Source organism: Macrotis lagotis, chromosome X (assembly GCF_037893015.1).
Source record: "Macrotis lagotis isolate mMagLag1 chromosome X, bilby.v1.9.chrom.fasta, whole genome shotgun sequence".
NCBI lineage: Eukaryota > Metazoa > Chordata > Mammalia > Peramelemorphia > Peramelidae > Macrotis > Macrotis lagotis.
The window spans coordinates 48,735,671-48,748,524 of record NC_133666.1 but is presented as its reverse complement, the minus strand read 5'-3'; the positions used below and the strand labels follow the sequence as shown (position 1 = coordinate 48,748,524).

The 12,854-nt window shown below is 35.1% G+C and overlaps 1 pseudogene; it reads right to left on the bottom strand.

Annotated features, from left to right (window-relative positions):
- Nucleotides 1-10,546: 10,546 nt before the first annotated feature.
- Nucleotides 10,547-11,224, bottom strand: LOC141498662 (periphilin-1 pseudogene; annotated as a pseudogene).
- Nucleotides 11,225-12,854: the final 1,630 nt, after the last annotated feature.

Here is a 12,854-nt window from a genome sequence, read left to right as displayed (position 1 = left end):
GGGAAATAGCTAAACAAATTGTGGTATATGAAGATGATGGAGTACTACTGTTCTGTGAGAAATCATGAGTGGTTGGACTTCAGAAAAACTTGGAAAGATTTGCAGGAACTGATGCTGAGTGAAGTGAGCAGAACCAGGAGAATGCTGTATACATTAACAGAGACATTGTGAGATGATTAACAACTTGTGATGGGAAATATCATTCACATCCAGAGATGGAACCATGGAGTCTAAATACAGACTAAAGCATATACTATGTTCACTTTTTAAAACTTGTTTTGTTTTTTTCTCATGTTTTTTTCTTTTTAGTTCTGATTCTTCTTGCACAATATAACTAACATAGAAATATATTAAACATTATTATATATGTATAACCTATATCAGATAACTCACTGCCATGGGGATGGGGGAGAGAAAAGAGGGAGGTAGAAAAATGTGGAACTCAAAAGCTTACAAAAAAGTAAATGTTGTAGTTATATGAAAAATTGCTCTAAATCATTACTAATCAGAGAAATGCAAATTAAAGCATCTCTGAGGTACCACCTCACACCTCTCAGATTGGCTAATATGACCAGAAAGGACAATGATCAATGTTGGAAGGGATGTGGAAAATCTGGGACACTAATACATTGTTGGTGGAGCTGTGAACTCATCCAACCTTTCTGGAGAGCAATTTGGAATTACACCCAAAGGGCAACAAAAATGTGCATACCCTTTGATCCAACAATACCACTACCCTGAAGAGATGATGAAAAAGGGTAAAAACATCACTTGTAAAAAAAAATATTCATAGCAGCCCTGTTTGTGGTGGCAAAGAACTGGAAATTAAATAAATGTCCTTCCATTGGGGAATGACTTAATAAACTGTGGTATATGTATGTCATGGAACATTATTGTTCTATTAGCAACCAGGAGGGATGGGAATTCAGGGAAGCCTGGAGGGATTTGCATGAACTGATGCTAAATGAGATGAGCAGAGCCAGAAAAACATTGTACATATTAACAGCAACATGGGGGTGATGATCAACCTTGATGGACTTGCTCATTCCATCAGGGCAACAACCAGGGACAATTTGGGGCTGTCTGCAATGGAGAATACCATCAGTATCCAGAGAAAGAATTGTAGAGTTTGAACAAAGACCAAAGACTATTCGCCTTTAATTAAAAAAAAAACTGATATCTTATTATGTAATTTTGCTATCTCTTATACCTTATTTTTTTTCCTTAAGGATATGATTTCTCTCTCATCACATTCAACTTAGATCAGTGTATACCATGGAAACAATGTAAAGACTAACAGACTGCCTTCTGTGGGGGGGGGGAGATTAAGGGAAAAATTGTAAAACTCAAAATCTTTCTAAAATAAAAAAGATGGGGCGGCTAGGTGGTGTAGTGGATAAAGCACTGGCCTTGGAGTCAGTAGTACCTGGGTTCAAATCCAATTTTGGACACCTAATAATTACCTAGCTGTGTGGCCTTGGGCAAGCCACTTAACCCTATTTGCCTTGCAAAATAAAAAACTAAAATAAAAAAGGTGAATGTTGAAAACTATTTTTGCATGTAATTGAAAAAACAAAATAACATAACATTAAAAAAACCATCTGTGTATATTCAATTGAACCTGAGGGATATTCAGTGCTTTGTTCTACTTTTTTCAGTATTGTTCTAAATTACTGTCAGAACATAAGAAAAAATTAAAATATATGTCACAAAAGCATATTATCCAGAACTATCATGTTTATGTGTGCTTTTGCCATTGTTCTTAACAGGACTATCTGGTCACCAATCATAACTCACACACATACCACACATGCATACATCTTATTCTTAGAGAAAAGTCTTATTTTGTTTTTCTCAAAGTTTACCACTCCATTAAAACAGAAAATTTTTACATAAAATTTAAAACTTTTATATCACATATTTGGAATTATTCTCCCTTTTAGAATATAAATGTATCTGTATATATATATATATATATATATATATATATATAATATATAGGTATGTGTGTATATATGTATATATATATTTATGTCTGTGAACACATATAAATATTCTCCCATTCATCTAGAAAAGATATAAGGATGGATGGCAAGACTTAGGACTTATTTACCTAGTTGCTTAGGTTAGGAAGTTGAAATAAATAATGAGTACAAATTCATGAGAGTAAAATATAGAACATTAAGACCTTTCATACTTGCATATCATTACAGTAACTCAGAAATGTATGAGTATGCAACAACAAGATCCATCAATAAACAAACAAACCAACCACCTTTAGCACTTATCCTACCCTTGTTTTAGAAGTTTGCTATAAAAGAAATAAAGACATGGTTATCACAAAATCAAGACTGTTCTTTCAAGGGAACAGATCATTCTAACGTAACCATAACAGAATAAAGCTTACTTAGCTTTGTTTGATTTTTAGGAGTCACAGTTAACCTTTAATTTGAAAGAATTAATCATGCAGCAAAATTTCATATTATTCAGAGGGTATCATAGCTAGACTCAGAATTAACCAGTTGAGAAAATTTCCTGTTCAGAAAGGAAATAGCACATTGAAAAAACTGAGTCTAGAGGTTCCTACTTTGCCTGTTCAAGGTCATCCTGTCAACCTTCCCAAGCACAAATATCCACCTATAGTAGTTCACACACTCTTTTGCATTTCCCTTAAATGGCAGATTATTGACTTAATGATAATTCAGACAAGATATATAGCTGATATAGGTATGGCTAGGTGGCGCAGTGGACAGAGCACTGGCCCTGGAGTCAGGAGTACCTGAGTTTAAATCTGGCCTCAGACACTTAATAATTACCTAGCTGTGTGGCCTTGGGCAAGCCACTTGACCCCATTGCCTAGCAAAAACTAAAAAAAAAAGATATATAGCTGATATCAAGACTGAGAACAATATCGAAACACGGTCTCAAGAGTACTGGTGCCAAATAGCAAGCACAGTTTACGGTTAGGTACAGTCATTACTTTTCTCATATAGTTTCAAGAGATTAGTTAACAATGATGTATGCCCTTAATTTTCAAAGACTATGAGATCAGGGAGGTGATGCTATGACATATGAATTGGATTTGAGTGAAGGGGTTCTGTGCTAAGTCACCAGCCTCACTTTCTCCTCCTGAACCACCTGGATCCAGTAGCCCAATATGAATGAGGACAACTGGAGATAGCCCTGGATGCAAGTGTCTGAGGCTGAATTGGAACTCCTCTCTTAACAATAAATACATATAGTCATGGAACACTATTGTTCTATTAGAAACTAGGGGAGATGAGAATTCAGGAAAGCCTGGAGGGATTTGAATGAACTGATGCTGAGCAAGATGAGCAGAACCAGAAAGACATTGTACACCCTTAACAGCAACATGGGGGTGATGACCAACCTTGATGGACTTGCTCATTCCATCAGTGCAACAATCAGGGACAATTTTGGAGTACCTGCAACAGAAAATACCATCTGTATCCAGAGAAAGAATTGTGGAGTTTGAACAAAGATTAAAAACAATTACCTTTAATTTAGAAAAAAAAATCATTATCTTATTATGTGATTAATTCTACTATCTCTTTTACTATATTTTTCTTCCTTACAGATATGACTTCTCTCTTATCACACTCAACTTGGATCAATGTATGCCATGGAAATATTGTAAAAACTAACAGACTGCCTTCCCTGGGGGGGGGGCAGGGAAGGAAGATTGGGGGGAAAATTGTAAAACTCAATATAAATAAAAATCTTAAAAAAACAATAAATACATACAAAGAAGGCCTTTTCTATGTCTTTTCTAGTTCAAATTCATCCAGAATCAGAAAATAATTAGGAAATAATCACATTCTGTAATTATAGGCATATAGTGAATACATGAGTGTTCCCTCAAACCCCAGAACATTGGCCACAACAAACTTCCATGTTGATGGATATCTATATCTTGAGGAATTGCATATTAACCCTTAAGGTAAAAATAAAATCTTTAAAATCTGGAGACTGTTGAGACTAAGTTGGCTTAAAGGTATACCTTCATTATATACTCCAGATAAAATGTTTATAATTTTCATAAGCAATTGTCAAAACTATATCAGATAAAAAGTCATTTTTTCTAAAATAAACTTTATAAGCCCTCTTTCTTCAGCTGTGAGATGTCCTAGTTTCTCATTAGATCACTTCTGTATTTTAGAACTTCACAATGTTCCTTTAGCAACTTCTCTCACAGAGTTGATAAGATTGTAGGACCTCACTAAGGCGGAAGATCTAGGAGGCTGAAAATGTAGCAAGCTCTCAAAGAAATTTACAGAAAAATTTTGACCTTTCCCCAAATGCTAAGTAAACATTGTTATCCATTTATTTATTTATTTTTTTGCAAGGCAATGGGGAAGTGACTTGCCCAAAGCCACACAGTTAAGTAATTATTAAGTGCCTGAGGCCGGATTTGAACTCAAGTACTCCTGACTCCAGGGCTGGTGCACCACCTGGCTACTCCCCTCATTGTTATCTGTTTTAAAGCAAAATTATATTCAATTAAAAAACTTGTTTTTTTACCATCATGACCACATTCTAATAGTTCAATTTATAATCTAACAGTATTCAGATTTAAAAAGTTGATTACATCACTCTTAGATGATCATTTTTCAAATCCTTTTTGAAGAATCTGCTACATCACATTTCTTTTTTTCTTTTTTTTTTTGCAAGGCGATGGGGTTAAGTGGCTTGCCCAAGACCACACATCTAGGCAATTATTAAGTGTCTGAGGTCGGATTTTAACTCAGGTACTCCTGATTCCAAGGACGGTGCTCTATCCACTGCACCATCTAGCCGCCCCTACACAACATTTCTTATAAAATGATTTCTCAAAAATCACAAGAAAAATTAGAAACCAAGCAATATTATGGAATTTAAAAACCTAAAACAACTTCATCAATTCATTTGAATGTATTTCTGAATCATCTTACATAGAAAATCATTTCTTGCATCTATCAATTTGGCATTCAAAGACCTATATAAAGTAATCCCGACTTTAACCCTTATTCATGAAATTTCTAGACATATTTCCTTAATGCCAAATATCAAGTATATTTTGCATTAAGATGTGATCTACCTATTGAAGGTCAAACATTACAATTATCCCAATAAAACACATCTCATTTTAAATGAAACCACATAATTTAGCTTTAGGACAAACTCCATCAAATCTGGAATTACCATCAGAAATAGCACCATTAAAATCTCACTCTTCCCAAGAGCCAAGAGCAGCCAACACTTCCACTTACAACAGCCAACACTTCAAATTGTTTTCAGTTAGCTTGGTTCCTAAGATTTATGATGACAGTTTTACATTTTCATTCCTTCCTTTTGGGAAGGAAAATGGACATTGTAACCATAATGATATGATAAATGCATACACTCTACATAGAGATTGGAATATACTTCCAATAGTCTTTCAAGGACAGAAATTTAGTATGTTATGTTCAAATAATTCCTTCCTGCAAAACAATTCTTTTAGTTTCCATTTGATAAATGTTGTAACTTGATAGAATATTATCAAGATTACTTGAAGGCATTTCTCCAAATTGTTTCTCATATCCTTCTTATCTCATCAAATTTGAAAAAAAAAACCCTCAAACCTTCACTTTCTAAACTGCTAAGCCCTTTTCTTCCTTTTTTTAAAATTTTTTTCTTTTCTTCCTTTTTTAAAAAAATTAAAACAAACTGGTTGTTTTATTTTATTTTATAAAAATTTATACAAGAAGGTCTCAAAAAGTTCCATTTTCTTTTGAACTTCAACTACATGCACAACTGGGCTATATAAGAAGACATACTGACACTAACAGCATATTACCTGGGGATATTTTGCAGAGAATAAGTGGGTAGTGCTCTAATAAAACCTTGTTAACAAGAAGAATTTTACAGCATAAACCACTTTAGTTCATATTTGAATTTGCATGCTGCAAATTTACCCTTTAAGGTTGTGAAAGATGTTGGGATTTCAACCCAAAGGAGGGATATTTTGACCTTAAAGAAGAGGAAAATTCAAATAAATTTAAAGCATATTTCTTGCTGATCTGTTAAGTCTAGCAAGCTTCAAGGAGACAGATCCAGCCATGAGGGCCAGAACCTTCTAGGTGGAATGGGCATGACCTTTGACTTAAATATTCCTATCCTGTCATCTCCAGCTCTTCCAAAGAAAGGTATGGTCCCATAATGTAGAAATAGGGGTAGAGAACTCAGGAGGAGGTGGAGGGAAGCATGGGGAAGGGGAGGAGGAAGATATTCCAGGAAAGGATCTAGACCAACCCAAAGCTTATTGATGGCAATACAAACTGACCCTTTACAAATATTCTTTGGCTTAATTACCAGGAGATACTTTTTTATCTTGACAGGACCTAACCTTTACTCTGTTTTTTATAATTTGTTCAAAAGGATGTTATTATATAAAATAGGGGAATTTCCAGGCACTTGTTACAGAAATATAGGTTTAACACTTATAAAAAAAAACTTCAGGGGCGGCTAGGTGGCGCAGTGGATAGAGCACCGTCCTTGGAATCAGGAGTACCTGAGTTCAAATGTGACCTCAGACATTTAATAATTACCTAGCTGTGTGGCCTTGGGCAAGCCACTTAACCCCATTTGCCTTGCAAAAAACCTTAAAAAAAAAAACTTTGATGAAGTCTACCTTTTTCCCTACAAGTCACAGATGTCCCTATAAAAATATTATTATTTTTTGAAATTTGATTTTATTTTTCAAATTACATGCTATGGTAGTTTTTCAACATTCATTCATTTGCAAGTTTATGAGCAACACATGTTTCTACCACTCTTCATTTCTTCCTCCCTCCCCCTGGTGGCACACAGTCTGATAAAAATTGTACATGTACATTTGGATTTAACATATTTATATATTAGTTATATTGTGAAAGAGGAATAAGAACTAATGGAAAACAAAAAACCATAAGAAAGGAAAAGCATAAAAGAAGTCCTACAAAAATGTTATTGATGACTAACTAAAAATCTTTAGCTACTTAACACAATGTTTCAAGGAATGGAAAAAGAAAACTATTTTTAATTTGGTGAACCAATTTGGTGAACTTTAAATACTTGCCATGAGAGGATAACTTAGTAGAACTATTTTTAATCAAGCTCAACCAAAAAACTTTTTATTATCTTTGAGATCTCTATTATATATTCTCAGTTTTTATTCAAGAAGTGACTTAATAAAATTAAATATAGGAAAAAATGAAATAGAGAAGTGAGCAATTAAACTATTATTGCCTTAGTTTTCTTTAAGTTGGGTAGTTGATAAATTAGTCCCCCATAGTGGAGAAAGAAACTGGAGAAAGAAACCAGAGATGATAGAAAGGATTAGTTCTAGTTTATACTTCAAAAATTGTGGACTAGTAGTTTAAGTATCAAGAACAATGACTCAAAGGGGAGGCTAGGTGGTGTAGTGGATAAAGCACCAGCCCTGGAGTCAGGAGTACCTGGGTTCAAATCCAGTCTCAGACACTTAATTACCTAGCTGTGTGGCCTTGGGCAAGCCACTTAGCCCCATTGAATTGCAAAAACATAAAAAAAAAAAAGAACAACGACTCAAAATGATTACACTAGGCAAGGCTGAGGTTGGGGATGATTTGGAATTAAATTATTCCCTTAATCTTTCAATTTTTTAAAAAGTTTTTGCAAGGCAATGGGGTTAAGTGGTTTGCCTAAGGCCACACAACTAGGTAATTATTAAGTGTCTAAAGCTGGATTTGAATTCAGGTCCCCCTGACTCCAAGGCCGGTGCTCTATCCACTGCACCACCTAGCCACTCCCAACTCTGAATTTTTAGGTGCGGTACTCATCATACCTGTTATTACTTACACAGTTTCTTCTATTTCTAGTCTAGCATAATTTTTAAATAAATGGCTAGCTGGAAATGAACATTGAACATAATTTTGGTCTTCTGTTTGGAATACTACAAAAACTTTATTAAGAGAAGCCACTAAAATGATGGCAGAATTCAGGTCAGAAAAGAGACGTTGGAAAGATAAGGAAAACAGGAAGCAATAATAACATGATTTAAAGTCTTGTGACTTCTTAATGCCACAAAAAGAAAAATAAATTTGTCATCCTTAAAGTCAAAAATTGGCAGATGATCCATGTTCCTAGGAGTTCCTAATAAGGAGAGTTTTTAAAAAACCAAACCTTTCGGCTGAAATCACTGGGTCCAATCAATCTGTTAATTCTACAATGATCTGTGGAACAAAAGAGAGCTGATAAACTCTGAACAAAAAGACTGATGGGAAAAAAAAAACATCTATTGTTTCTTATGCTGATAAAGATTTCTTTCTAGGTCTATAAAATCTGTGGAAAATATTAACCTAAATATGTCATTCAACTTTCAGTTCACAATTTTTCCCTTCCATCTGTCACAGATCTTGCAATGATTTTTGTCAGACTCATATTTCAGTGTATTTATGAGATTTAGAAGCATTGGAACTCAACTGTTTTGAATGAATAATTTAATATTAAAAATCCTGTTTTGCATGACATATGTACATATAAATATGTATAACCTATATCATGTAGCTTGCTTCTCAATTGAGGGGGAGGGGAGAGTAGCGATCTGGAACTCAAAAATCTTAAAAAACAAATGTTAAGGGGTAGCTAGGTAGTGCAGTAGATAGAGCACCGGCCCTAGAGTCAGGAGTCCCCGACTTCAAATCTGGCCTGGGACACTTAATAATTACCTAGCTGTGTGGCCTTGGGCAAGTAACTTAACCCCATATGCTTTGCAAAAACCTAAAAAAAAAACAAAAACAAATGTTCAAAATTGCTTTAACATGTAATGGGGGGGGGGAATAAAATAATAAATTTAAAAAGAAAAAGCCTGTCTTCTTGTTCTAGAAGTATAGGTTCAGAATTTTTTTAGCAATTCTCACCCAACAAAATAGTATATTAAAATATAACTTTAAGGAGTCAGCTAATGTAGAAAGTAGATCATTAAAATATTTAAAATTTTGAAGGCTTAAACAAGTTGGGCAATAAAACTATGGCATCAAGTCATGGAACTTTTGAGTTGAACTTTCTAGATGTGGAATTGCTAAATAACTAAATTCAAAGGATTTTCAATTACTTAGAAAAATTATTTCAATGTAATTTCTAATTGGCAACCTAAGTCTAGATTCACATGACAAAGCATATGATTGTATAGTGTGTGAGACTAAAAGTTTTGTATTGTAGCAAACTAACCTCAGGCAGCTAGGTGGCACAGTGGATCCTGGAAGACTTGAGTTCAAAAATGGGATCTCAGACGTACTGTGTGACCCTGAGCAAGTTACTTAACCCTTGTAGTAGAGGAAATATTAGAGAAAAATGTTATGCCAAATGTTAGTTCTGTCTATGCTGGCCTTGCATATCCTTTGGATATCTAATTTTCATCCCTTTGTTAGAATAGCTCCCATTGTTGGATCACCCAGAACCTACACAGAATCTTATTGAGAGGGAAAGACTGGTGCTCCCATCCTGTATATTTTACTATTCAGATAAAGATACTTGAACTTAGGGTGCCAAAGGTTATCCCATCAAAAAAGGGATACTGAAATGTAAATACCTCAAACTACTTTCTCAAAGTCATCCCCAAAGAATATCTCATCAAAAAGGGATACTAGGTAAAAAATAAATAAAAATTAAAAAAGGGATACTACGATGTTAACCCACTAAGATAATAGAAATTCCTTCAACTCTTTCCCCAAAACTCCACCCAAGAATTAAAAAAAAACCTGTTTTTTTCCTTAAATGACCTTATATTCCCTTTTAATTTTTTAGATTTCCCTAAGAGATCTCGCCCTCATTACTGTTTAATTTCTTTACTTTAATAGTCACAACAATATATAATAAACTTTTATGTCCCTATACCTCTGAGTCAAGAGTCTAGTGTGGAATTCATTTCAGATTTTCCCCAGAATTTGTCACCCTTGTCTTCATCATCTTGATTGCCTGAAAAAAAAGGAAAAGAAAACCAACTTCAGTCTAGGACATATTTTTTAAAGGGACAAACTTGGAAAAATGAATTTACAGAGAAAGAATTTATGTTTAATTATATTTTGGTTTTGGGGGGGGTTTTGGGTGAGGTAAGCAGGGTTAAGTAACTTGTCCATGGTCATGTAGCTAGTCAGTGTCGTGTCTTATACTTAATTATTCTCAAAGCCCTCTGCAGTTTGATAATAAAAATATTTTAAGATATTCTTTCCTGTAACAAAGATTAAAATATCTAAACATGTAACTGATTATAGCAAAGTTTCCTCCCAACTACCTAGAAAAAACATTCCAGATTAGCCAGCAACCCCAATATAGGAGTACATTATCTTTTATTTCAGTATGAAATATTAAAAAAGGTTTTCCAAATTCTTGTAGTAACAAACTAATGTTTCTGTTCAATTCATTCCTCATCTATTTCATGTAAACTTTGTCTCAAAGCAAACTGCACAGACTTTTCTTATAATGGTTCTTTGTTAATCATCATTTTCAAAACCATCCCAAAAGTTTCCCAGTCTTGTGAATAGATTCATTCCATTTCTTTGGTCTTTGATGCCACTGTTTTTAAGCAACTGGTTACCTGGTTGTCTTCAAACAACCCTATGTTATCTATTGCCTTTGTCTCAGACTCTTTTGGGTCATCATTGTATAAAAGCAACAAAGATCCAACTCCATAATCAAAACTTTCTGGTGAGTCATTCACATCCATCTTCTCTAATTTTTCAGCAGCCTACTTGGTTATGGCCTCAGTAAGCTCCTCATTAGCCTGCCAGGTTTATTCAAGACTTCTGATGAGTGAGCTGCTGTGACACTGCAGGGAGAAGTATCTCTTGATGTTTTCAAAGACTGAACAGAAGGTCTTTCTTACTTCTATGCTGAAACTAATGGAAGCAGTAAGATTTGCTCTGTTCTGAAGAGAAAGTTCTGCTGCTGACACTGGAACCAGATCTGCTGTGAGGGGAATCTTTTCAATTTACAGAAGATTCCCAAAAGAATAGATCATCCCTTTTATGAGGAGATTGTTCTCTCATGTAATAGGAAGAGTAGAAACCTTTTATTTTAAAACCATCTTTAGTGTCCCTATAGGCAGACTGTGTACTTATGGGATCATCATCCTTTGTCCATTCATATTGGGGCTCATAGCCTCTGGGGCAATGTGAGGTGGGCTACTTCTTTGATCATGATAAAAACTAAAGCCCTCTCTCATATTTTTGGTAATCAGCTAAGTGGTACAGTGGATAGGACACTGGCCCTGAAGCCAGAAGGACCTGAGTTCAAATCTGACCTGATACTTGCTACTTACTAGCTCAGTGCTCTTGGGCAAGTCACTTAACCCTGATTGCCTGGCATCCAGGGCCAGCTCCAGCCACTTAACCAGTGGTAAGAACCACAGTGCCAGACCTTAACTGATCTGAACCAGAAACAGTGGTTCACAGACACATAGGCAAGATTCTGTTATGTACCTGCAAAAAAAAATGAGATTGAAAAAAGATAGGACAAAAAAAGAAAAGAAAAAAGATAGGACAATTGGGCCCAAGAGTTTTATTTTTTGGTGGGGCTTGGGGATTGAAATGTCTTGTCCTATCTCTTCAAACCCAAAGTTGTTCAATCTAGACCTTGCTTTAGATATCTAGGAAGCTTCTAGACTAAACACTCCAAAAGTTTCAAAAGACTGATTTTTCAAATACAAGAGTCAAAAAAACAAAAATAAAACACAAAACAATACAAAGAAATACACAGGGTACAATAAAAGGTGAGATTCATCCCTCCTTTCCATGATTATTATTTTTTTCCTTTTTGGACAGCAGGTGCTATGGCCTGGTTGAGTTTTCCCCTTCAGAACTGCTCCAAGGTAAATGGGCCTTTGTACACACTGGAGAATTTCAGAAGTGGAAGTCCTGGACTTTATAACCTTATAGCCTGTTCCTTCAGGATTTGTCAAATTTGTTATGGGAAATTTCCCTAAGAGATCTAGTCCTCATTACTGCTTAATTTCTTTACTTTAATAAACACAATAATATATAATAAACTTTCACCTCTGAGTCAAGAGTCTAGTGTGGAATTCATTCCAGATTTTCTAAAGAATCTGTCACTCTTGCCTTCATCATCCTGATTGGTGTTGTTTAGTCTTCTGACCTTTTGTGACCTCAAGAACCATAGCACAATAATGCTGTCTATGGAGTTTACTTAGCTTGTTTTGCCATTTCTTTCCCTAATGGATTAAAGTAAATGGAGATAAAATGACTTGCTTGGGGTCACAAAATTAGGGTCTGAAGCTGGTTTGAACTCAAGTCTTCCTGACTTCAGGCCCAGCACTCTACCCACTGGGCCACGTAGCTGCCTCCATGTCAGACACTAAATGACCTGCCCAGGGTCACACAGCTAGTAAGTGTCAGAGGCAGAGTTTAAACTCTGGTCTTCCTGATTCCAGGTTTCTCTGTCCACTGAGCAGCCTAGCTGGCCTCTAGGTAAAAACCTACCCTTTATTATTACATCAAGCAAAAGTTCAGTTCTCAGAGAAATTCTAAACCATCATTAGGAGTTTAATCAGGTTTCTTTTAGACAAAATTATGCAATCTTGCAATCTTGTACATTCCTCTTAGGTCATAAAAGTTAAAGAGAAGATAAAATCAATAATCCCATGCTTCCTTTAATGTCATAACAGTTGAACAAACTTAGTTAAATAGTCATAATCTCATGCATCCCCTAAAGAAACAAACTTCCTCAAACAAGAGATAAACTAGATTAGGTTATACCTTAAAATCCATTTAAGGAATTCATTAAATGAGGAGGAGGAGGATTTACCTGTTGCCAAGGAGTTAGGGACAGTTGAGAAT